The 24,948-nt window shown below is 41.9% G+C and overlaps 1 protein-coding gene across 4 annotated transcripts in view; it reads left to right on the forward strand.

Annotated features, from left to right (window-relative positions):
* Positions 1-24,948, forward strand: part of IMMP2L (inner mitochondrial membrane peptidase subunit 2) — a 1,785,698-nt gene that overhangs the window by 932,878 nt on the left and 827,872 nt on the right. The gene's annotated exons all lie outside the window — the stretch shown is intronic.

A 24,948-nucleotide genomic window follows, 5' to 3' on the forward strand; every position in this document is an offset into this window, starting at 1 on the left:
GAATTGCAGTAGTCGATCTTGGAGAACAGGATGGTTTGGAGAACCGATCTGAAGTCATGGTGGTATAGAAGAGGCTTGAGTTTTTTGAGCACCTGTAATTTGTAGAAGCAATCCTTGGTGGTGTGGTTAATAAACTTCTTTAAGCTCAGGTGACTATCTATTATGACCCCAAGATCTCTTGCATGGGAGATTTGTATGTTAGCGTGCGACGTTTGTAGGTGATGGCTGTCTTCTGGAGTGATGAGCAGGAGTTCTGTCTTGGCAGTATTAAGCACCAAATTGAGACCTGTGAGGAGCCGGTTGATCGTTTGCAAGTGAGAATGCCATAGTTTGACTGCTGAATCCAGTGAGCCAGTTATGGGGATCAGAATTTGAACATCGTCTGCGTATATATAGAACTTCAGTTTTAGTGTAGTGAGTAATTGGCAAAGAGGGAGGAGGTAGATATTAAACAAGGTGGGAGATGAAGAGGAGCCCTGGGGGACTCCGAGTGGAGAATTGGTGTGAGGAGATTCATTGTTATTGATTTTTACCTTATAGCCTCTATTGCTGAGGAAAGAGCCAAACCATCTGAGGGCGGATCCTGTGATTCCTATATCTGATAGCCGGTTTAATAGAGTGGAGTGATTTACTGTGTCGAACGCTGCGGAGATGTCAAGAAGTGCTAGCAGGAAGGAATGCCCTTTGTCAAGGCCCATATATGCCTGATCTAAGAGTGAGATGAGGAGAGTTTCGGTGTTGTGTTCTTTCCGGAATCCATATTGTGACAGATGGAGGATTTTATGTTCTTCCAAGTAATTTGATAGTTGATTGTTTACCACTTTCTCCATGATCTTGGCTACAAACGGCAGATTAGAGATAGGAAGATAGTTGTTGAGGTCTTCCGGGTCCAGGTTCGGTTTCTTGAGTATAGGTTTGATGGTGGCCAGTTTGAGAGCGTCCGGGAATATTCCTTGTGAGAGTGAGCAGTTGATGATATCTGCTAGATGTCTAGAGACGGAGTCCGGTACTAGAAGCAGTAGTTTAGATGGGATCTGGTCTAGAGGGTGAGTGGAGGGTTTCATTCTTTTTAGCAGGTTTTCAATCTCTATGGTGTAAGTGGGATCGAAGGATTCCAACACTGCATCCGAGTTAGGGCGGTGGGGAGGATCCAGGGATGGTGTGTTAGGGCTGGTGGGTAATCTAGCAAGTGTATTGGAGATTTTATTCTGGAAGAAGAGGGCAAGGTCATTTGCTTTCAATTGGGCTAGGTCATCAGAGATTGATGCTGGGGCCGTTTTGGTGAGTTCCGAGACATAAGAGAAAAGAGCCTTCGCATCGAAAATCATATCATGGATACGGTGGGCGTAGAAATCTCTTTTAGTTCGTAGTGTCGCAGTTCTGTAGTAGTGGAGAGTGGCTTTGTATATGGCTAGAGAGTGGGGGTTGAGGGTCTTCCACCAGTCCTTTTCTTTCTGTCTCAGGCTTAGTTTTAACGAGCGGAGCTCCTTTGAGAACCATGGTTGCTTGTTTTTCTGGATAGGGTTGATATTCTTTGTCGAAGGTGGGCATAAATTGTTAGCTATGGTTTCAGTGATATTTTGCCAAGAGAGTATAGCTGCGTTGGGGTTTGATAGATCCAGGATGGGAAGTTCTTTGATCAAAGAGTTGCTGAGGGTTTCTGAAGGGCAGGATTTCCTGTAGTGCAATGTGGTGGGCGGAGAGGGTGTGGAAGGTCTAGCTGTCATTTTGAGAGTGGAGGTGATCATGAAGTGGTCTGACCATGGTACTGGGAGGCATAAGGGGGGTGAGAGTGGTATGAGGCTGGCTTTTGTGAAGATGAGGTCAAGAGTATGACCTGCTTTATGTGTGGGTTGGTTGATGAATTGTTTGAAGCCCATGTCCATGAGGGAGGATAAGAATGCTTCGCTGTTAGAAGATAGAGGATTGGCGTCGATGTGTAGATTAAAATCCCCAAGGATGATGGCTGGTGTATCCAGGGTCAGGTATTTAGCTATGATTTCCACCAGAGGTGAGGCATCCAAATCCAGTATTCCGGGTGGGGAGTATGTGAGGAGGATTTGGAGTGATTTAGATTTAAACAGGCCTACCTCTAGTTTGGATGTTGAGTTGATAGGTTGTAGGGTGAGATTAAGATCTTTTTTGGCAGCCAAAAGAAGTCCTCCCCCTCTTTTTTTTTGTCTGGGAATTGAGAAGACATCATATAATTGGTGGGAAGTTGATTTATTAAGACTGTATCTGTGGGCTTTAGCCAGGTCTCTGTGATAGCACAGATGTCTGGTTTGGAGTCAAGCAGGTAGCCATGTAGAATGTGGTTTTTTTGGTGATCGATTGAGCATTGAATAATGTTATAGAGAATAAGGCGAGACCAAGGAATTGGGTAAGAGGGGAAATCATCACTGGAATGAGATTTCTATAGTGTTTGAGTTGGTGCTGCATTGGTGATTTCATCTTAATGGAGGAACTGTGGTATAAGATGGGTATTGAGTATCCTTGCATTCTTAGGAGATTAGAGTGCTGACGTAGACACGTGATGCCGCGGGTGGTTATCCTTAGGCCTTGGAGTATGTGAGGGATTATGGTTGCAGGCTTGAGGGGATTGATGTGGCGCTGCGGTGCTGTTCCGAGACTCGGTAGTTTGTTTGGCTGGTGGTTTGGTGTGGCCGAGATGAGGGGCGGCGGTCACCGGAGGAAGGGGGAGTGAAGCCTTGCGTCGGTGAGATAAGTAGAGTGGGTAAATGGAATATTTAAGGTCTTACCTCGGCAGCTCTCTGATGTATACCGCTCCTGTTTGGAATGTTGTAGAGCCAAGATCCAAGCTGTGCTTGAATGGCCAACCTCAGATAGCAGTTCGTTGATCTAAATTTATATGCAGGACTGCGCTTCGGGGCTGCACGAAGGGGCGCACAAAGGGGCAGGCTCCTTTTTCGCGCTCCTTCAGCGTGCGGCGCCCGGAGAGCGAACAGGAATTTAAATCCCCCCTTCGTCGCGTTTGGACTGATGTCAGCGGCGCACCTCGGGTCGGATCTCTAGTGGCTGTCTCCTCCGGATGGTAAGTGAGCAAGGCCTCGTGGCCGGCTGTGGGCCGTCGGTGGTAGGGCGAGAATTAAAGGGGCCTTACCCCGATGGGTCTGGCGCCGGCTGCACGACCCTTTCTCCCAGTTCCTACGGAAGAGGTGAGGCGGAGGCTGAAGAAAAAAAAAAAAAACTTCTGTCATGAGCTGCGCTGGAAGCACAAGCTATGCACAAGTGTACTTACTTCTAGTGCTGGAAGCGTAAACTGTGTGTAGGGTAAGATCAGACACTGTTCCTGCAGGCATTTTTATTGTTTGGGGCTGGGACGCTGGGGGGGGGGGGGGGTGGACTGGCAACAGCAATTTATTACAATCCAGGAAAGGGGTTTGGAGGGAGAGAATCAGCAGCAGACCACGGGACATTTATGAGATTTAGGAGGGAATGTGGTTTAGGGAGTGCAAGGGCTGCTAGAGCATCAGTGAAATTTGATGGGAGAGGGAGTAGGAAATTGGATCACAGGCCCTTGAACTTTTTTTTTAACTTTCCTAGCGCTACTTACCCCTGTATGTTTTAAGGTTGTCCAGATAAGCAATAAGTTATCTAGTCACACAAGGCCAGGTAACGTTTAAAACCTAAATGGCTATAGCCAGATAACTTTAAGGAAGTATATTGTGCAGGACATTTATCTTGCTGTATATCTGGGACAAGTTATCCAGCTAACTTTAGCCAGATAACATGTCTACTAACCAGCCTACTGAATGCTACCCCCATATTATTAATACTTTAAGGACCATATTCAAAGTGGTTTGTCCAGGTAACTTCTCAGTCACCTGGATAAAAACCTTTAATTGAACATTCCCCCACCCCCCCACCCCCTCAGTTAAATGCACCTGAGTAACTGTTTACCTGGGTAAAATTTGGTTGGATAAAATAGGGAGAGTGGGAACATCCCTGGGCAGGGCTAAAGTTTATCCTGGTAACACTAATACTGAACCCTACTCAGCTAAACTTACCCATGTAAGTCTGGTTGGACAAAATGCCATCCTAAAGTTACACATATAATATTTTCTGGTTATACTGAGAGGGAGACTTACCCATGTAAATCCTGCTGAATATCTCTGCTAACTTTCTGCTTGTCACCCTGCTCAGTATGGATCTCCTCATTTTTCTAAGTCATTACTACATTTATTATTTATTACTTGAAGTCTAATCCATCTCATTAATAGGACAGCTTATGAATGCTGTGTATTGCCGGATTACCATGCATAAACTATTTTCTTTCCTGAGCTCTTGCTTTGAAGAATTTACACATTGTTGTATTTCTATTGATACATGTTAGTAAAAGTGCATTTTAAGCACTTAAAATATCTAAATGCTACCTTTAGTCTAGTTAAAAAGTATATTGAAGTTGCAGACATATGCATTGTTTATGATATCAGACAGAACTGGTTGTCAGACATCAGACAGAACTAGTTGTCATAATGCCTCTGTATTGCTCCATGGTGAGACCGCACCTTGAATACTGTGTACAATTCTGGTCGCCGCATTTCAAAAAAGATATAATTGCGATGGAGAAGGTACAGAGAAGGGCTACCAAAATGATAAGGGGAATGGAACAGCTCCCCTATGAGGACAGACTAAAGAGGTTAGGACTTTTCAGCTTGGAGAAGAGACGACTGAGGGGGGATATGATAATGGTGTTTAAAATCATGAGAGGTCTAGAACGGGTAGATGTGAATCGGTTATTTACTCTTTCGGATAGTAGTAAGACTAGGGGGCACTCCATGAAGTTAGCATGGGGCACATTTAAAACTAATCGGAGAAAGTTCTTTTTTACTCAACGCACAATTAAACTCTGGAATTTGTTGCCAGGGGATGTGGTTAGTGCAGTTAGTATAGCTGTGTTTAAAAAAGGATTGGATAAGTTCTTGGAGGAGAAGTCCATTACCTGCTATTAAGTTCACTTAGAGAATAGCCACTGCCATTAGCAATGGTAACATGGAATAGACTTAGTTTTTGAGTAATTGCCATGTTCTTATGGCCTGGATTGGCCACTGTTGGAAACAGGATGCTGGGCTTGATGGACCCTTGGTCTGACCCAGTATGGCATTTTCTTATGTTTTTATGTCTTCTGTTATAAAGCAAAGCATGATGGAAATTGCAGAAAATAGGATGGAGGCACTTTATTTCCTATGATTTTCATTAGAAAAAAAGGAAGAAGCATTAGAATATCTAAGACATGATTTGCATTTTTTTTATAACTTTTAATTTAAACTTTTGCTATAGATTACAAAATACAGGTAACAAAGGAGGAGCACCTCCACAAGGAAATAGTAAAGTACAAAATCCTAGAGACCAGGCATCTGGTTAGGCAGTGACATAGATACGAACTTACACAGCTTACAAATACTCATAATAGGGACCCAAAATTTTAACATATTTGGCATGCTCATTTTTAAGATCAAACCTAAACATTTCAATATCAGCAATATCCCTAGCTTGTGCTTTCCAATAGACAATTTGAGGACATGTCTTCTAAAAAGTGTCAACAATAAAGCATGTCACTAAAAGCAGCTGTCCCACCAGTGACCTATATTTGACAGGAATTAAAGACCTTTTCCAGCGACCCAGCATCCCCAACTCAGGGGTCACCTGTACCGGGATACCTAAAATATCCGCTATCTCCTGAGTAACATGTTTTCAGAATGTGACAACCACTGGACACAGCCACCACATGTGAATATAGGAACCCGTCTGTCCACATCCTTTCCAACACCCAACCCCAGCATCTGGGAAGCACTTAGAGTAAAAGATAGGTGTATGGTAGGTTCTGTTCAATAGCTTAACTATTAGTTCCTTCCATTTAGCATATATGGAGATATGATATGTGGAATTCCAAATGCGCTTTCAGGCTCTGTTATCCAAGGAAAGGCTCAGGTCAGTATTCCAAACGTCAATTCTAGACTGTGGCATTTGGGTACCATACTTGCTACACAAGACACCTAAATATATAAGGGAAATACCCTTCCGAAGTGCATTTGGATCTCTTAAAAAGGATTCCAGCCCAGCTTGTTTATGGAGAGGCTGAGCCAAGTCACAGTTTTCCTGTAAGACCCCCCTCAATTGACGGTAGAAAGCCTGAGAGTGTGGAGACAGGTCCTCACTTAAGGACTAAAAAGTAAGAAATTCATCTTCATCCCATAATTTAGCAACAAACACAAGGCCATGATCCCTCCAATCCTTACAGACAGGAGAAAAAGTAAGCTCATAAAGATTAGAGTTTTCATAAATAGGAGCAATGAAGGAGACATCACCTTCTGAACGCTGCAAAAATGTTATTACCTGTCTCCACACTTGAATTGTATGTGCTAGAATAGGGCTCATCTGACAAGCTCGTCTACCATTGGGGGAGTCGCATGGCAAAAGAGAGCATCCGAAGATTGACCGCCTCAGCTTGAAGCTTCTCCAACTGTAGCCACGCTTCATCTCCCAAGCCCAACCAGGCCTTCAGGAAAATAAGCATGGCTGCCCAATAATAAGTCCAAAGATTAGGTTAAAGCCATACCACCTTACATCCCCAACCTGGCCTGCTTCCCTTGCCAGATAAATTTCAATATAAGTTTGTTCAATTCAGTAAATACACATACTGGAATAGAACAGGGTACATGCTGGAACAGGTAGAAAAGCTTCAGAAGCAGGGTCATTTTGAGTAAGTTAATCCTACCAGTCCAGGAGATAGTTAAGGACTCCCACATCTGCATTTTTAATTTAAGTTGGGAAATAATAGGTGAGTAATTCCTTCCAAAAAGGTCTTTGAAATTCCGGGGAATAAAAATTCCCAAGTATATAAACCCTGGTTCCACCACCTGAAATTCCTTTTAGCGAATCTGGGACTGACATTTTCGGGTCCAACAGAAATAGTTCCAATTTGACAGAGTTGACTTTATTTCCTGCCAGGGAACCATAGTACAATAAAAGCTTAAGAAGGGCAGGCCCTGACATTTTAAGAGAGGTCATGTAAATCAGCACATCATCATATTTTATGAGATCTACTCCCCATACAGAACCCAGAAATATCAGGATGCTGCCGGATAACCTCTGCTAAGGGCTCAATAGCTAAATAAAAAAGCAAGGGAGGCAGAGGGCAACCCTGCCTTGTTCTCATCGCTATGGTGAAAAAGGGAGATAGGAGGCCATTAATATTTAAATGCGTCCTTGGCTTCTCATACATAGCCCACACTCATGCAAGAAAGTGGTAAGGTAAACCAACCACCTTTAGGGAACTGCAAACAAAAAGGGCCAAGTTAGATGGTCAAATGCTTTTACTGCATCAAGTGAGACTACATCTCCTGTCATTCCTTTCAATCTAGCCAAATGGAGATTAAAGTCTCCTGGTGTTAGATATAGAGTTCCTTCCTTTCAGAAAGCCAGTCTGGTCAGGGTGCACTAAATGGGGAAGCAAAGTCTCAAGATGCAGTTGTAATGGCTTAGCAAGTATTTTAATATATGAATTGAGCAAGGAAACTAGCCTATAGGAACCACACTCTAATGCATCCTTGCCCTTCTTATATATTAGCATTATAGTAGCATTTGCTATGGTTCCCAATAAGTGATCAGACTCCCCAGCTCTATTAAATACCGGGATAAGAAAATGAGAAATCTGGGCCAGAAATTTCTTTAAAAAGTCTATTGAGTAACCATTTGGGCCTGGGCATTTTCCTCCCGCAAGGCTTTAACAGCAGCCTGAACCTCAAGCAGGGAAATGGGCTCAGCCAACATATCTCTTTGGACCTCGGGCAGGGATGGTAACCCCAAGTTATTTAGGAACTCGGGCAGACTACAACCATCCAGCTTCTGATATAGAGAAGAAAAGTATTGCATAAAAGCATTCTTAATGTCTTGAGGGTTGGTAGTAAGTTTCCCCTAGGACTGCCTAATTTCGATAATATGTGACTTGCATGCTCTTTTCTTAGCAACCCTTGCCAAGAACGCTCCAGATTTATTCCCATGCTCATAAAATCTGAGTTTAGTATACTTTAGGGTTTTCCCAATCCTGTGTCCTTCCAGTGATTTCAGGTCTCGTCTACATTTCTCTAGGACTTTAAGAGTTCTAGCGGACCCCGTTCTTTTATGTTTAATCTCCAGGTTACATATCTGAGCCAACAACATGTCTTCCTTTCTCCTCCTCTTCTTTTGAAAATAACTGGCAAAGGTAGAGTTTGCCCCTAAAAATGGCTTTTAAAAGCTTCTCAGCACAAAACAGGGGCATATTCCCTCTCTGCATTATGATGGTTGAACTCAGCAATTGCATCCTTCACCAGGTCAGGAAAACGCTTATCTCCCATAATAAAAGTATTAAGTCTCCAAGTAGAAGGTTTAGGAGGCCAAGCAGCAAGATTAAAACAAATCTCAAAAGGGCAGTGATCTGAAAGAGTACTGTGGGATGGTCCCTGGATCAGATCCAGGCCACTGGGGCAAGGTCAGGTCAGCACTGTTTTGAAAAATGATGCCAAATAGGTCAGGTGTGAAGGTGCACCTGGCCCAGACACGGAACCTGCAACTTAATATTAAGGTTTTGAGGGTGCGAGGGGGGGGGGTGGGTAGCTACCTGGGACCCACTTTATTGGATTTGGACCTTTCAGGAGGGAGGGGTTGGGGCCTGGACTCTCATTAATTTTGGTCTTTGGAGGGGTGGTGGGGCCAAGGGCCAGGATTCTCATTCATTTTTTACTTTGGGGTATAGGCGTCTATCTCCACTTTTATTTTTTTTAACTTTGGGAGAGTCAGAGCCACCTTGAATGGCAGACCTGGGTTGAGTTGAGGATCAGTACAAACCCCCGCTCAACTTCCACATTTTGGCAGCAATTTTTTTTGGAGGGACAGCAACCGTTTAAAGCCATGAGTTTGGGGCCACCATTGCATTAAAGGGCCACTAGGCATGTATTTCTGTACTGTGATGTTTGGCTGCAAGAAAAGAGAACCCACCATAGAGCCGCAAAATTTCTTCAGGAGAGGAGCTGCCCCAGCAATAGCTGGTCCCTCCCTGTAAAAAAACACATCATGGCTTGATGCATCTAGGGGTAAGTTAGCTGGATAAGTATCACCTCTCCGATCTGCACACTGCCATTATACTAGTGGCTTATCCGGCTAAGTGGCGACTGCGTAATTTGGCCTAATATTCAGCAGCCACCACTTAACTGGATAAGGTACTACTTATCCAACTACGTAGCACTGAATATCAGGCTCATGGAGCATGGGTCCCAACACTGATTCTGACTCAGCTGGAATACAAAGAATATACTACGGGCCAAAAAAAAAAAGACTATATAGCCTATAACTTTCCCATTCCTGATGTCAATACTGCAAACCTTACCTGATTTAAGATTTTACCCTCATTTCCTTGCATCCCTGTGTTTCTCATGTTTTCTTGAATTTTGTTTCTGTTTTTGCCTCCAACATGAGACTATTTCATTTATGCACCACTCTTTCTATAAATAAATATTTCATTATTTTACCCTTTCAGTATTTTACAATTATTTCATCAGTTAGTGGTTTTATCTTTGATAGGGTAAAAATAGCTTACTTCAGTGCTCTTCCAAGGAGTGACTAGGTGTGTGCATTTTTTTTTTTTGTGTGAGCAACAATTTTTTTAAACTAACAATTTTTGAGCACCAGTATTAGCACTGCTTTTCTGTATATAGCACAAAAAAAAAAAAATGTGAGGGATCATTTAAAACCTGTGAGCGATGCTCTGAAATGTATGAGCAATCACTCTCATGCTCAGCTTAGAGGGAACTATGCTTACTTGTAGTACCTAATAGAAATAGAGGTGGCTCATGAGAGCTGAATCTTTTTCCACCTGTCACAGGTCACTGCTTAAGTGCCGCATGACCTGCTGACAGTTTCTGGAATATACCACTCAAAGCCAGCCACTTACAATAAAAACAACTTTATTCCAGGCGACAGTGTTCACCTCACACTTGTCCCTTTCATTTCCTTTCTTGAGACTCTAGAATTTTCCCAGTAAGATACTTTAGTCAACAGCTGTAGGCCAGCCCAATTTCCAAGGCCATATAGAACCTAGTTCCTAACCGTGCCTTTTTCCAGATTCAAAATCACTAACCACAGGCTCGGGAAGAGCCCTTTTCTCTTGGCTTTCCTCTTTTCTCTGACCTTGAAAGGAGGCAGTGTTCTCTGGCTCAGGAGCTGCACTGATCTCCCTGCAGTCTTTAATTAGCTTCAGCTGAGTCACCCAATTAGTAACACACCTTTCCATGGCTGCTACCTTGAGCCTAATCAGTTCTCTTCCAAGGCTCTTAAAACTACATTTCCCTACAGTCCTGATCTTCCTGATCCTCCTGGCTTTCCAATATCTTAGCCAATTCTGGTTTACTTTTTATTTCTGCCTTGAAGCAGTGTTTCCCCTGTACCTCCTTTCAGAGCTCACTCTGCCTTCTGGAGTCTCCTTCCTGTCTCTCCAGGCTGCTTCAGCATGTGTGAAACCCCTGCTTTATCACAAACCACATGAAAAATGGAGAGACAGCAGCACTAGCTGACTTTCTGTAGGAACCCAGGTTCTGCTAGACTCTGAAATTATAATGGCAAAAGCAAAGTAAAAAGTAAAGTCAAATTAAAGTCAAAAGTAAAGTGAAAAATGAAGAAAAATCTAAAGTGGTCCTGATAACTGGCTGTGTAGTAGGCACTAAATGTATCCCTGGAAAGCATAATAGGGCTTGTAGCTGGTCATATGATCATACTGGTGTTCTAGAATTTTGAAATCCGTGCTATAACTCGATGAGATTTTATAATGTTAATTTATGTATACATTTCTATATGTGGTATCAAAAATCTATAGCGTTTTATAATGAGCATTCATGTTTTTTCTGAACTGCTGGTATTGGGAAAGGAATGTGACATCTAATGTTATAGTGTTTGTGCATGAAGATGTAATACATTCCAACAAAAATTACAGAGATTAAACCATTGTTAATGACATTTATGATATGGGTATGCAAAGTTTTTATGTGAGCGCAAAACTCTTGGAAATCCTTTCCTTGTGGAATGATATTGTTGCGTCCATTGGTGCTAGACAGCTTTGCTCCGTTTGCCTCACCTTGTTCACGGCTCCTCCCGCATCCCTAGGGAAAATGGCTGCCGCCGAGTCTACAAGCCAACCTCTCTGGCGTCCCTGGAACGGCTATGGTGCTGCCTCCTGCCATGCTTCTCCCAAGGGCCTACTAGGGTGTGCACGCCACCCATATCTTTATTCCAGCATTGGCACGAACCTTGGGAGCATTCCCTCTACTGACGTCACGCCATCTGGGTATATAGCCTGTACTTAGTTGCTAGCTCGTTGAGTTAGCAAAGGTTTGGTTTTGGCCAGTTCTAAGCTACTCTGCCACTTTCGTGCTGCTGCTGGAAGCTCTCTCTCTGCCCTTCGGGGTATTGCTAACCTGGGTACCTGCTCCTCGGGGGCCCTCTGCTTTATTTCAGGTGCCTTACAGGGATCAGGTACTCTCTACTCGAGGGCCTGCTCTCCCTGCCTAGGTGCCGCTACCTAACTTCTTCAACCTGGTGGAATCGCATACCAACAGCAACCATCTAGTGAGTAATCTAACTCTCAGTCTATCTCATCCACAGTACTGCCTTGCTGGGAAACCCAGACCAGAATTCCCCTATACCAACGGGGTGAGAAGGATCCCCTCTGCCAAGGGTCCTGAGACTGCTACTTCCAGACTACCTCACTACTGCCACCTCTGGTGGTACACTACAAGCTGTTTAATAAAAGAACTAAACTCTGTGTTTGTGCATCTGCGTTTAGCCCAGTTCTATGGCGCCTCACGGGGCTCCTCCCCATGGGCTTGGTCATCTGCCACAGTACCCAAGAATCCACCCAAACATCGTTTAACCATAACAGATATAAAACTGTGCAATCTGGGTCTATAACATGGGTTTGGATAGCATAACTAAACAAACTCACTTAGTCATGTATGTTAAAATACCAGGTTGTAAGTGACTTATAATTTTCATACCTTTAAGTGTAGGTCAGACTGTTTAGAAAAGAATATTAGAGCAAGTAAAGAATACAAGGTCCAAGTCTTCTCATTTTCACTTTGTCACACTACTGCAAATTCATCCTGAATGCTTCCTGTACATTTATGCCCCTGTTCATAGTGGAATGAAATAATAGTATAATTATGGAATCAAACTATATTTTTTCTAATTTTTTGTAAAATTTAACATGCAACATAACTAGCATGAATATACACATTTTTAACAGCATACATTATTAATGTCTAGCGTTTTTGCTTTGAGAGTATTATTTGTTCCTTGGATGTTCAATGCAGGCAGCTGCAGCATCCCAACATTTTGAGGGGTTTCATATAAAATTGCTTACTTTCCCTTTTATAATTGGTATAAAATATCTACATTATTGCCTTCAAATTTATGTGGGCTGATAATTACCCCATAATTACCCCATTCTAAGTAAATGTAAATGCTGGCTTGAGGTGGATCTGATCCTATTCAGGTAGAATTGATGATGGAAGTTAGCAGAATCCTTTCTTCTCAGCTGAGATTTGCCCAATATTAGCTCATAATACAGATTTGAACCTTGTTATTTGGAAAAAAAATGTTACTTGGGCATGACTGCTTGAAGACTTACTGAATGACCATCATATTAAGGTGAACTAAAGGAACAGTTTTTCTATGAACTGGAACCTTAATACAGGAGACATGAAAAAAAAAATGCTTTTAAGAAGAATTGAAGACTGCGATATGCCTTTTCCTTCCAGCTATGCTAAGGAAAAGATAGAAAGGTTTACAACAGTTAATTAATATTTGCATATGAAATTAATCCAAACCTCATTTGAAAGCATATACCTGAATCTAAGGCAAACAAGGACAAATTGTGCATACAAAAACACCAGCATCAATGAGAAAAATGAATAGAGTAATTAGTGAAATATAAGAAAAAATGCGACAGACAACATACCTGTAACTAGAGCACAGATCTAAGGTTGCCAGTGGTGCTGAGCAAAAAGCCGCAAGAGGTAAAGAGTAACAAACTTCTAACAGATAAAAACTTGTGAAAGTAGGCTCAATGAAAAAAATAATAAATAAAAAACTATATAAATATATATATTATAAAGACAAGGTTACACCATGCCATGTAGCACAGAAAGCAGGGTCTTGGTGCTGCAAACCTCCTTTGACGACATTGCTCTTGAGTGCCTTCTCATTACTTTATGCATGGTTTTGAATTGCTTAGTTCATAGCATTTTTAAAACGCCTTGTGTTAACAAAATTGTTTGCGCTGAGAACATTATTAGCATGAATACTAGTAAAATATCCTTGAAAAAACATGCATCGGCATGAAATGTTTTTGCAAACTACTTCAGGGTGATATCCTTTTGTTCTCTGATTCAGCTAATGCTGTTTGGAGCTGTATATCTTTTATTGTCTTTGCCATAGAAAGTACTGTGGAATCTCCAGCACAAAGCATTATCTTATATTCTGCCTCACCTCAGCTCCTAGAGTATTTCCAAGGTGTTGATAATCAATTGTAAAGCTCAAGATAGAGGAACTATTTATATTTCTATACCTGGATGCCATTTTTCAGGGAGCAGATGCATCCAACATGTTTTATTAAAGTCTGCAACAAAGTAATTTCCTTGTTGCACAAGCATAGATGGGTTACAAGAACAAGAATTCTCTGACTTTGCTATGGGATCTTTTTCACTTAGGAATGAGATTGTGACTAGTGAAGTTATCATCCTTTGAAAAAATGCAGCAAGCACTTCAGTATATAGGTTGTGGTTGCTGCCAGTTTTGCACATGAATTTTGAGATTCATATTTTTTTCTTATAGAGATGGTTCTCTTGCCAGGCTCCATATGAGAATCTTGTATTTGAAATTCAACCACACCCAATGTTACCTTTTTTCATCTAAGCCTACACAGGAAAGCTAATAACTCTCTGCTGTGGTACATGATCAGACTGATAATTACAAGAGGCGAGAAAAAGAAGTATGTCATAGTGGGTGCATTTGGATGCAAGTCTTAAAGACAGCTGAAAAATCTTTTCACATCATCAGTTGGCAACGTGCTATGCTCTTCATAAGATAAGCGTTTATATTTGAATGTTCTAGAAAAGCAGGCTTCTTTTTTGCTTTGAGAGCTAGATTTTTAGATCTGATTCATCAGTTCAGTGAGAGTCAGCTTAAGCAACAGGGCCGGTGCTAGCTTTTTGCTGCCTCCTGCGCCTCTCTTCTCCCCCCCCCCCCCCCCCCCCCCCCCCCCCGATTCATTCAGTGTCTGTCCTGGGCCCATCAATTAAAGACCAACTCCATCCTGCAATCTATATTTTTAAAAACTGACATGCCCCCCCACCCCAGAACCCATGGTTGGGGGAAGGGTATGAGATACCCTAGGCAAAACTTACAGCCTTGCACACACACCACCTCCCCACACCCTTTACAGACACACACAATTAAAGTATACATTTATAACGTTTTACATGAAAAAGAATATTCAAAAGTACAGTCTTCTGAGGCAATAGTAATACTTACAACATGCATATTATATTTACATGCACGTCTGTGGTGCGAACCAGAAAATTCTGCAAAAAAGACTCTTGGAGCGCCTATGGAATCAGACTTTTTATAATGCTTATTGGGTGTGAGCTTGGCCCTTAGAAAGCTATGAATAAACAGACTTACCATTACAATATAGTAAACCCCCCATACAAAAACAACCTTAACAATATTATGTATGAAAAGGCAATACCTCACATATTACACCAGGCCATAGAATACCAATAAAACTCTTATTAGGAAACCAGGATGCTATAGATCCCTACACAGAAATTACAATCTAGCAAAATTCCTCACTTAAATACCTCATCTCGGTCACAATTGCAGAAAACAGACAGACCCTTGCCAAATACAGAATAAAGAGATCAGAAAGTATCAACGGAAATGTTCTGAGAAGAACTGAACTAGAATCCAAAATAAGCCAGCCTCTATATGTAGAGCAGCAATGGAAAAACAGAAACATTACGTACAATAAAAGGATAGGAAGTACATTTAAATGAAAAAAAAACAAGAAACCTTCCCAAATCACTGGACTCAGAGTGATTGAGACGCTATCTCGACACATCAAGCGCCATGATGAACAGGTGAATGCAACTTGATATAATGTCCTGTTGAAGAGGTAAATGTTACCAAATGTCTTATTAATGAGGTGAATGCTACCTGATAATTTTTAGACAGGGTTTGGCTAACCGGAGGGAAGAAATAGACTGTTACCTGAGATAAGAAACATGGTGACTTTCAAAACATGAACTATATTGGTTAATGGTCTTTTCCCTTTTGGAAATTCATCGTGATATCCAAAAGAGCACTCACCAGTTATTTAAGTAAAATGTTTTTTCACTATTTTTCATTATATTTCACAAAATGCAAAAATAAGACAGGAAGGGGGCATAGACCGATTATTAAACTGATATTCAGGCATTGAAAAAAATGTTGCAGTAAATATTATAGCATTAATTAATCATTCGCGGGGGGGGGGGGAGGAACAGAAGCTATGTGCAGGTGCATGCACAACAGAAAACCTGGGCTTCTCACTTTTAGCCACTGCCAGTTGAGCACTTGCGGCTAGCACCATCTCCTTCTTTGGCCACCGGTGGGTTAGGCTCCACCGGTGGCCCCACAGCCTCTCTTGCTGCTGCTGGCCTGCTGCAACCCCAGGTATGCCGCCTCGTGCAACTGCATGGTTTGCATATCCGGTTGCACTGGACCTGTTAAGGAAGGTGGTGTAAGGATGTACAGCCTTGTAAAATTCAATTTTGATTTGTTGATTTCAGGGGTACCTAAATTTGTTTCATTATTTTTAACCTCCCAATATGTATTTGTAAATTTGTTTTTTTTGTTTTACAGTGAATTCGGTGTTGTAAACCCTATTGACTTCACTGTAAAACAAAAAAAATGGGACAGGGATTTTGCTTGAGGCCGGGTCCTGACACCAAGGCCCAGGCATGATACTCAGGCATGATATTTGGACCCAGCCCAAGCTCAAGGTCTGGACCTAGTCCTGAGGCTGGGTCCCTTTCACCCAAACCTAGGCCCACTCTCTGGAGGAGAGTACTTCAATAATATCACTGTAGCATGTCCTCCAGGCAGAAGATGTCATATTATGTTGACTGATCAAGAAAGAGTATGGATGGTCTACTCCTGGGTCTCTGAGCTTAGGCCTCTTTTTTTTCTTTTTCCTGCCAAATATGAAAAATGTTTGGGTATTTTCATCCGAGACTAATTTTCAGTTTGTATCATTTGTACAAATGGAAAATGGCTTCATTTGTTGCATTTTTGCAATTCATTTTAAGCAAACACACATCCCTTATGATGATGATAAGTTGTTTGAATAAAGAAGGTGGCACTAAGGAGTGTTGGCTTAATCTAGGAGACATTCAAAGTACTGACGTAGTGGAAAAATACTTGTTCATCCTGTATGCAGTTAATATTATAAATCATTTGAATATGTAAGTAATGTGGTAACTCTGGTCATTGGGGAAATAAGTGTGCAAGACAACCTCCACGTGCATTAGTGTTGATTGGTGCACCTTAATTAAAATTAGGGATGTGAATCATTTTTTGATGATTTAAAATATCGTCCGATATTTTTTAAATTGTCAAAAATCATTAATGAGTGTGATACAATAGAAATTCCCCTGATTTATCATGAAAAAATCGTTAATCGGGATAGTGTCCACTAAAGGGAGTTATTTGGGGGGAGGGTGGGAAAACCGGCACACCAAAACAACCCCTAAACCCACCCCGACACTTTAAAACTAATCCCTTACCTTCCCCCACCCTCCCAAACCCCCTCAAAACATTTTAAAATTACCTGGTGGTCCAGTGGTGGTCTCGGGAGCGATCTCCCGTTCTCGGGCCGTCGGCTGCCACTAATAAAAATGGTGCCGATAGCCCTTTGCCCTTACCATGTGACAGGGTATCCGTGCCATTGGCCGGCCCCTGTCACATGGTAGGATCACTGGATGGCCGGCACCATTTAGCCTGTCTCCAAAAGAACCATTGCTAGTTGGTTATCCCAATGCATTGAATTCTGCTACAATAAACGTTCTCTGCTTTTGAGCAACAAATCAAAAGCACACCAGATAAGCGCAACAGCAGCATCTGTTGCACATTTGAAAAGGGTTCCGCTGCTGGACATCTGCAAAGCGGCAACCTGGTCATACTTTCACATCTCACTACTGTATCGAACAAGCAACTTTCGATGCAGCCCTAGATTCAGCAGTTTTGTCAACCCTTCATGATGACTATGACTGTCTACCTTTATTGAAGGGTAGTGTCCTTAATTGAAAAAACGTATTATATGGACACAACCAGGGAGCTTGGGACTCCCAGACAGCATGGGTAATTCAGTCCTGCTATTGATGGGAAAAAGCAAGTTTGCTTACCATAAACGGTGTTTCCATAGATATCAGGATGAATTAGCCATGCGATCCCATCCCACCTCCCTAGACAATCTACAGACTTTACAAAAAACATTTTCCATTCACATCTCGCTTGGCTACAAGAGACTGAGGTAAGAAGGCAATCACGTGGGAAGCTCACTGCGCAGCCATCAGAGTTCAAAACTCTGTACTAACTGAGAAAACTCCGCCTACTGACCGGTCACGAGGCGCTCCCAAATAGCATGGCTAATTCAGCCTGCTATGTACGGAAACACCGTTTACGGTAAGCAAACTTGCTTTTTCCAGAATATGTTTTTGAATAGGCGACAATGAAAATGAGGAAAGATTCAAAATCAAAGATTCTGCTGTGTTTGTGACTGAGTCTGTCTGGTGTAATTGGACTCATCCGTCCACTGTCCCCCTCTCGACCGAGGGGGGCGTCGATAGCCGTGACCCCGACTTAAAAAATGATTATTAGATGGAACATCTTTATTAGAAATGGAACTTGAAGTTTTGACCAATTCATCCCGTGATGAGTCATCACTTCCTGAATCGAAAGTGACTTTATTTGTCTTGGTCTTCTCCTTGTCACTCATCAATGGATATACGTATCCCTGAGTGTAATCTCACTCATCTTGTTGGAACTTGTCAAATTTCATTTTCTTCAGATCAACTTTAAATTTATCAATGGATTCATTCAAGGAATTTAGTTTTTCAGTGTAAGCTTTGAGTTCTGTGGATGTGGTCAATTGTTCCTGGAGAGACTGAATCTCTACTTGTATCTCAATGTCTTTTTGTTGTGCAGTTTTGATAATAAGGATCATCAGATCCAAACTACATTTATTAAGAATAGCATTCCGATTTTCCAAAAAATCAGAATTCTCTTTATATAAATGTGGTTCTTTTAAGACTTGTAAGCCTTGAGGAATTCTCTGTTGTCGGCAATATTCAAGAAGGGTGTCAGCATGAAGTGAAGTCCATACTGAATGCTATCGTAATTTATTGTATGTGGACCAGAGATCCAAGTCTGATTGTCCTGTAGTGGTAGTGAATATAGATGGTTTAAGTAACAAAGTTTGTATTTCAGCTTCAGAGAAGCTCAAGGTCTTCAGGGTGTCTGTCCCTGCCATGGCTCGTATAATATGACAAGAAAAGCAAAAGAACTGAAACAATTTCAGTCCTATAATCAGTAATCACAAAAACAACAAAAGGACACTGTTTACTGAATTTTCAACACTGTGACACTCTATAATGCAAAATATCAAAATTTGTGAAAGAACTGCATCAGCAAGCCTGACAACGGCAGTGCATGTTTGCAAAGCCGTCTGGTCTGATCATCATTTGCGGTAGGTTTTTTTATAGCATAGCTGGTGCTTTGCAGGTTATTAGAAAAATAATTTGAAAATGTTAATAGTCCGTCTGTTCCCGTGGTAAATCAATGCTAGACCCGACAGCGGCCGGTGTTTTGCAACCCGTCAGTCGCTTCTTCAGGAGTCTAAATTGCAATTACTGTAGACAAAAGGGAAAGGAGGACATAATATCTCACCAGATAATGTGAAAAAAACATTTGTTACGCTGTTGACATCAAAGTTAAGTGCCTGGGTGCAGTCGACGTAGGTGCGCAAATGTGTGCACACATGCTGGCTTGAAACTTATCATTCAAGGCTTTAAAAGGTGTATGCAAGACATCGGTAAAGATGGTAGGCAGTTAAACTATGAACAATGAGATCTAAAAGTTAAAAATGTAAATAAAAAAACAAACCCTAGATTTATGAAAATGTTATAAATATAGTGGAAACAGCACCTACGATAAAAAAGGGGGCATTGTTAGGCAAATTTCCTTGCTCCCACATCGCATAGGTAATTCCCACAAGGCACGATACATTTATCGTACCTGAGCTATTTTTTGCTTTATGCGCTGATTAATACACCACGGGCGTGATACCGGGAAAAGGTTTTTATCGCATAAGCCATTCAGGCATGAGAGAGAAAGAGAGAGACTTTACACAGGCATCACTATGTCACCTATGTCAAGCTTTATTTATACCACTATAAGAGGAGGCACTTTTAAGTCAGAGTGAGGTTTGGGGGGGTGGGGTAGAGTTTTTTTGGGGTGGTTGTTTTACATACATAGTAGGAGGTACGAACACAGAAGTAAACATCACTAAAGATTATCTGTCATTTCAATTGATGAAAGGTACAAGAGGAGTTGATTTGTACAATGCACTCTCTAGCTTCAAACAATCTAGATAGAGAGTGCAACATGCTGGGAAGAGAGTGCATTGTACAAATCAGCTAGGAGGCCTCGACCACGCCACCGGGCCGGCGCCCCCTCCCCGCCCCTTTTACGAAACACCGGGACTTACGCGCGTCCCGGGGCTGTGCGCGCGCCGTTGGCCTATGCAAAATAGGCGCACCGGCGCACAGGGCATTTAAAATCCGGCCCTAAGATTGGTTTTTCTGGTTTTGATCAAAGTTTCATTGAGTCCAGACTTTTTGCTCTCACAATATTCTTCCTTATTGTTGTTCATTACCTCAGTATCCTTCTGCTTCTTCACTTCTGATAACAATTCTGCTACATGATCCCTCATCATTTTTTAAGTCGGTTGTCCTGAAGCCCAGAACCCTTTAACTGTTTGGTTTAGTTCAGAGTCTAATACTGAATCACGGTATAGTGATGACTGCCCCTACATTTTCTGCTACTTATAAGGTCAGTAACATTTTCTCCATTTGCATTTCTTTTTTCCCTTATCTTTTCATACCCAACCACCAAATTCATATTTCTTTCCACTGGTGAGCACATCTCAGCACTTGTGAGATGTCCTCAGCAAGATCCTGAATTTAGAGGTCAAGCATTGGATAAACAGAGGTATTGCATAGTCTGCCTTTCATCACAATCATAGGTCTCAGATCACTTCATTGTCTCTCTATTTCTGCATTAAGTTCAAGTTTCTCTTACCTACAAGTGCATTTGTTCTACGGCTCCTTATTACCTTTCCTAAGGAACTCCACTAATCGGACAAGTCACTCATAACTATGCTCTTCTCCTCCATTGCTGTCTGCTTTCCACCTTGCTACTCTGTACACCTAGAATAGCCTTTTGTGTTGATGTGTCATACTGCTTCCCTGGTATTAGTTAAATCCTGTCTAAAAACACACCTTTTTTAAGGCTGCTTTTTCAATCTTAAGCCATGGTTCTCCTGAACTTACCCTTGTTGGTTTTAACCATTGTCTATAATAAATGAAATTCCCTGATTCTCTTATTTGTACTATTTATCTGTCAAGAATAGATTTTAGGTTCTATAAAGAATATACTTTCTCTTATATATATTATATGGCTCTACATAGGTCTACTAGAGTATAGGAATGATAAGTAGTAGTAGCAGAGATGTATATAGTTGGAGCTTGCCTTTGAGGCTCAGGCTCATGCAGTCTCCCTCCCCAAGATTTTGATAATTAAATGCAACAATCATGATCAGGCTCCCCTTGAGAATAATCCTGTAAAAGCATAGGACATTAGTATTACTGGTACCAACTATGCTGGAAGAGCCAAAGGGGTATACTGTCCTGGTTTATTCTTACATAATCAGTGATGTACTGCCTGTTTCTTATCAAGAGGGCTCTTTTGTTTTCACAAAATTATTTAACACCCCACTAACTCATTCCATTAAAAAAAAGAAATTGTGTATAGAACATATAACAATATAACACTGAAAATTACATTCCAATCATGGGAATCTTGGCAGAATCTGAACATTTTTACTGGATTAGCATACACATTATCTCCCTCCCCAACAAACACTTATAGCTCCCAGCTGGTACTCTAGGATGCCTCCTTTCTCACTCTGCTCTCAATTGAGTTCTGAATTCTGGGCTTATATGTTGTGGCTAGGTCTTGTCCAGTGCAGTCCCTCTCCTCCTGCCAAAGCAAAAGGATAGAGTTGGAAGTCATGAGACTAGAGTGGACAGAGCAGAAACAGAAAACTGTCATGTTCCCTTGTCCATCCCTTCCCTTTCCCCACATGCTGCCTACAGTGCCTCTTCCAGTTTCACCCCTCCCCTCCTATGGGGAGGGGATGAGTCTGGAATAGGTACTGCAGAGAAGAAATCCCCTCCCTTTCTGTTCCCTGCAGGCTGCCTGGAAGGGAGCAGCTATAACAGTAAACAGAATTGCTGTTTGAAATTTAGGAGATGAGCCCTATGTACTCATGGCTAGCAAAACCCTTGATGTAGTATTAATAGTAATACAGATCTCTATTTTGCCATTTCAGTTCTTGATCTGCCAACTTGCATATGGAAGTGTGGTACCATAAGTGGTCTGTGGCTGCCCAGAAAATAGATTCAGGCTAGATTCTGGCTCTTTGATCATAAACTTTTTTATTATTTTCAGAAAAACAAACAAACAGCACTACTTACCTTAGCAGTTTTCAAAAGCAAAAATCCAGCAATGTAATTCATAGCTAAACAGTACTGGCCTTTTCTCAGTTTCCGTCTCTTCTCCTGGGGGTTCCTTATTCTCCCTGGGCCTAGCTTCTTATCCATTTCTAAGGGAAATGCCCTCAGAACAGAACTCCCTTTCTATCTGTGGCTTAAAGTGGACCAGGCTAAATCCAGGTTTTTAAGGATGGTCTGTTATACACTTCTTTACATATCCTCCCCCTAAGCTCAATCTTAACATCTCAAGCATCTGCCTCTACTCAGGTTAATTCCCAGGAAAGTAACTCACCATTCCTATTTTCCTTTTCCACTCTGAACTGGAACTGGCTATTTCTTTTCCTAGGGGAAGGTAGGTTCAGTATGGGGGCCCCTTAGGCCAAAATGTATTTTCCTTTCCCACATCTGTTCATTCCTACAACCAAACTCAAGGGACCTACTTTCAAGATTGGATTGCTTGACTCCTCCAGGATTACCCTCCCCCAGCCTTTTTATGGATCAGTTAAAGGTGCCCGAGAGACCCACAGCACCCTCTGACACATATCACCATTCTGCATTTCAACAGTAAAGTCCCTAACAGTCTTTAGGCTCTAGGGACTCTCAGATTTTCTTTATCAATGATGGTTTCATGGTGTGCACATCTCTGATTCTGCAGTATATGTTCTCAATATCCCATGAAAAGGCTTCCAGAGATTATGTCTCCATGCAGTTTTGGCTACCTTGGCTAGCCATAAGCTGGCCCCATAGTCTTGAACTGGGGATAATTGTGTCCCAGAACAATAGGATATGGAAGCTTGGTAGGTATTCCAACTTCTATATAGGCTTGCCCTGTTGTGATCATCAGTGGGACCTGTCTGGTTGGGTACTGCGGCTGGTCACCATGTATGCAGCTGTGTCACCTTCTTCCTGTAACTGATATAAATTCCATGGACTAGCTTCTTAGTAAGGAGTCCACACCCTGAGTACCAGAGCTTGGGTAGGGACCTCATCCAGCTCAACCAGGATAACAAAGTCCTTAGGTCCCAAACAAGGAGCCTCCACAAAGCTACAGCTTTGACACATGTTTGCCTTTTCATGCTCCCATTTTTCATCTTCAAGCCAGGGACGCTCTATAACATTGTGCTTTGTTCCTCTAGAATGGGAGCAAACCTGTGGGGCTTTTTCCCCATTTATTTCCATGTTTCCTAAAAAGGGTTCTTTGTTCTCTTCTTTATCATATGAGCAATGCACCTCTTTATGCCCCCTGCCCAGCACAAAGTGAGCAAAATGGAGAAATATTGGCAGTCTCTCTGCTTCTTCATGGAGGTAGCTCAAGTACTCTTTCCCTGCTCAGATCTGGTAACCATCCCCCCTTTGAGAGGTTTTCCTTTGTCCTTGTGTATTTTTACCTTTCATGCTGTCACCAGGCTAACCTCCATAGGTTCACTCTCTTCCTAGCGGCAGTCTTTGGCCAAATGTCCTCTCTTCCTGCAGTTAAAACAAGCTGGCGGGCTTGACGTCTGTGACCTGCATATGGAACCAGAGCTGTCCTGCTCTGAGAACCATTGTTGAGGTCTCGGAATTCTCACTGTCACACGGGTCTTCTCCTGACTTCATTTTAAACAATACTGGAGACACTGGGGTTGTCCATGTTGTGGTAGCTTGCATTATTTGGGCCATACTGATCAGTGCCCCATGCTGCTAGTTCAACATTCCAAGCTGCTGGCAATACTGTAAGGTTTGAATCCATCTGTGGAACTGCTTCTGCCCTTCCACAAGAGCCTATAATAATTGCTCTGTGTTAATTAATAAGCCTTGGCAATACAGAGACTTTGATGTAGTTCCTTACTTTATTAATTAAAAGAAAAACAGCTCTCTCCAGCTCTGACTAACTTCTTTTTTCTTTCTATCCAGGTGGGGCTACCCCATGGCTGCAGTTGTAGCCAAGCCCTGTAAAAAAAAAAAAAAAAGTTCTCCTTTTTTTGTGTGTGTACATCCCTGGCCTGTGCTGCTGCTGACACCAAGATTCCCAAGTACAAGTTCCTGCTGTGTGCAAAGCTCAGGTCCAGTCGAGGAAAACATTTTTTACTCTCCTTTCTCTTTTTCTGGTGTGGGTCTCTGCCTGTACAGTCGCGTGGCACAGAAATCCCCAAACTGACATCATATGTGGCACCATGAGCAGTCTGTGGCTGTCCAGAGAACAGATTCAGACTAGATTCTGGAACTTTGCTCATAAAACTTTTTATTACTTGTAAAAAAACAAACAGAAACAGTGTGGCTTACCTTAGCAGTTTTCAAAAACAAAAACACAGCAGTGTAATTAATATCTAGTCAATATTGGCCTTTCCTTGGCTTCCATCTGTTCCCTGAAGCCCCTTCTGTCTCTTTTTTGGGTCTAGCTTCTTATCCCCTTCTAAGGGAAATGTCAGAAAAGAACTCTTCCTGTCTGTGCCTTAAGGTGGATCAGGCTAAATACCTGTTCCCAGGCTTTTAAGGGGTTCTATCATATAAGCTATTTAGAATCTTCTAGGTGGTCTATTCCTCAACTATTCAGTTGCTCTCCAATTCATGTCTGACATCTCCTCATGGGCAGCCATAAGTATAGTGTTATTTACTTCTGTCATTAAAAGAAATACCTGCTCAATTTCAGTCATTTTTCCCTCCAGTGTGAATGTGCAGAGGATTCACTTGCACAGAGTGGGAGTTACCACCTTTAACAGTAGGCATGGTGGTAACCTGTTGAAGTGGCAGTTACTACCCTTAATAGTAGACATGGAGGTAAGTCACACAGAGCAGCAGTTACTACCAAAATCAAATTGCTGGGAAGACTAGATGGACCTTTAGTCTTTATCTGCAGTCATTTACTATGTTACTATGTGTCTACTCTCCTCTTTTTTTGCTGGCCATGGCTCTTCAGATATCTTTTGACACTGTTACAGTAAGGATTTAAAACTGTTGAAATTAGTTTGAATTAGGAAGTCTGTGATAAATTGGCAGCTTTTATTTAGCACTGTGTCAATGTTTGTTACATGAGTAGAGCTTT

This window comes from Rhinatrema bivittatum, chromosome 9, assembly GCF_901001135.1.
Source record: "Rhinatrema bivittatum chromosome 9, aRhiBiv1.1, whole genome shotgun sequence".
Lineage (NCBI taxonomy): Eukaryota > Metazoa > Chordata > Amphibia > Gymnophiona > Rhinatrematidae > Rhinatrema > Rhinatrema bivittatum.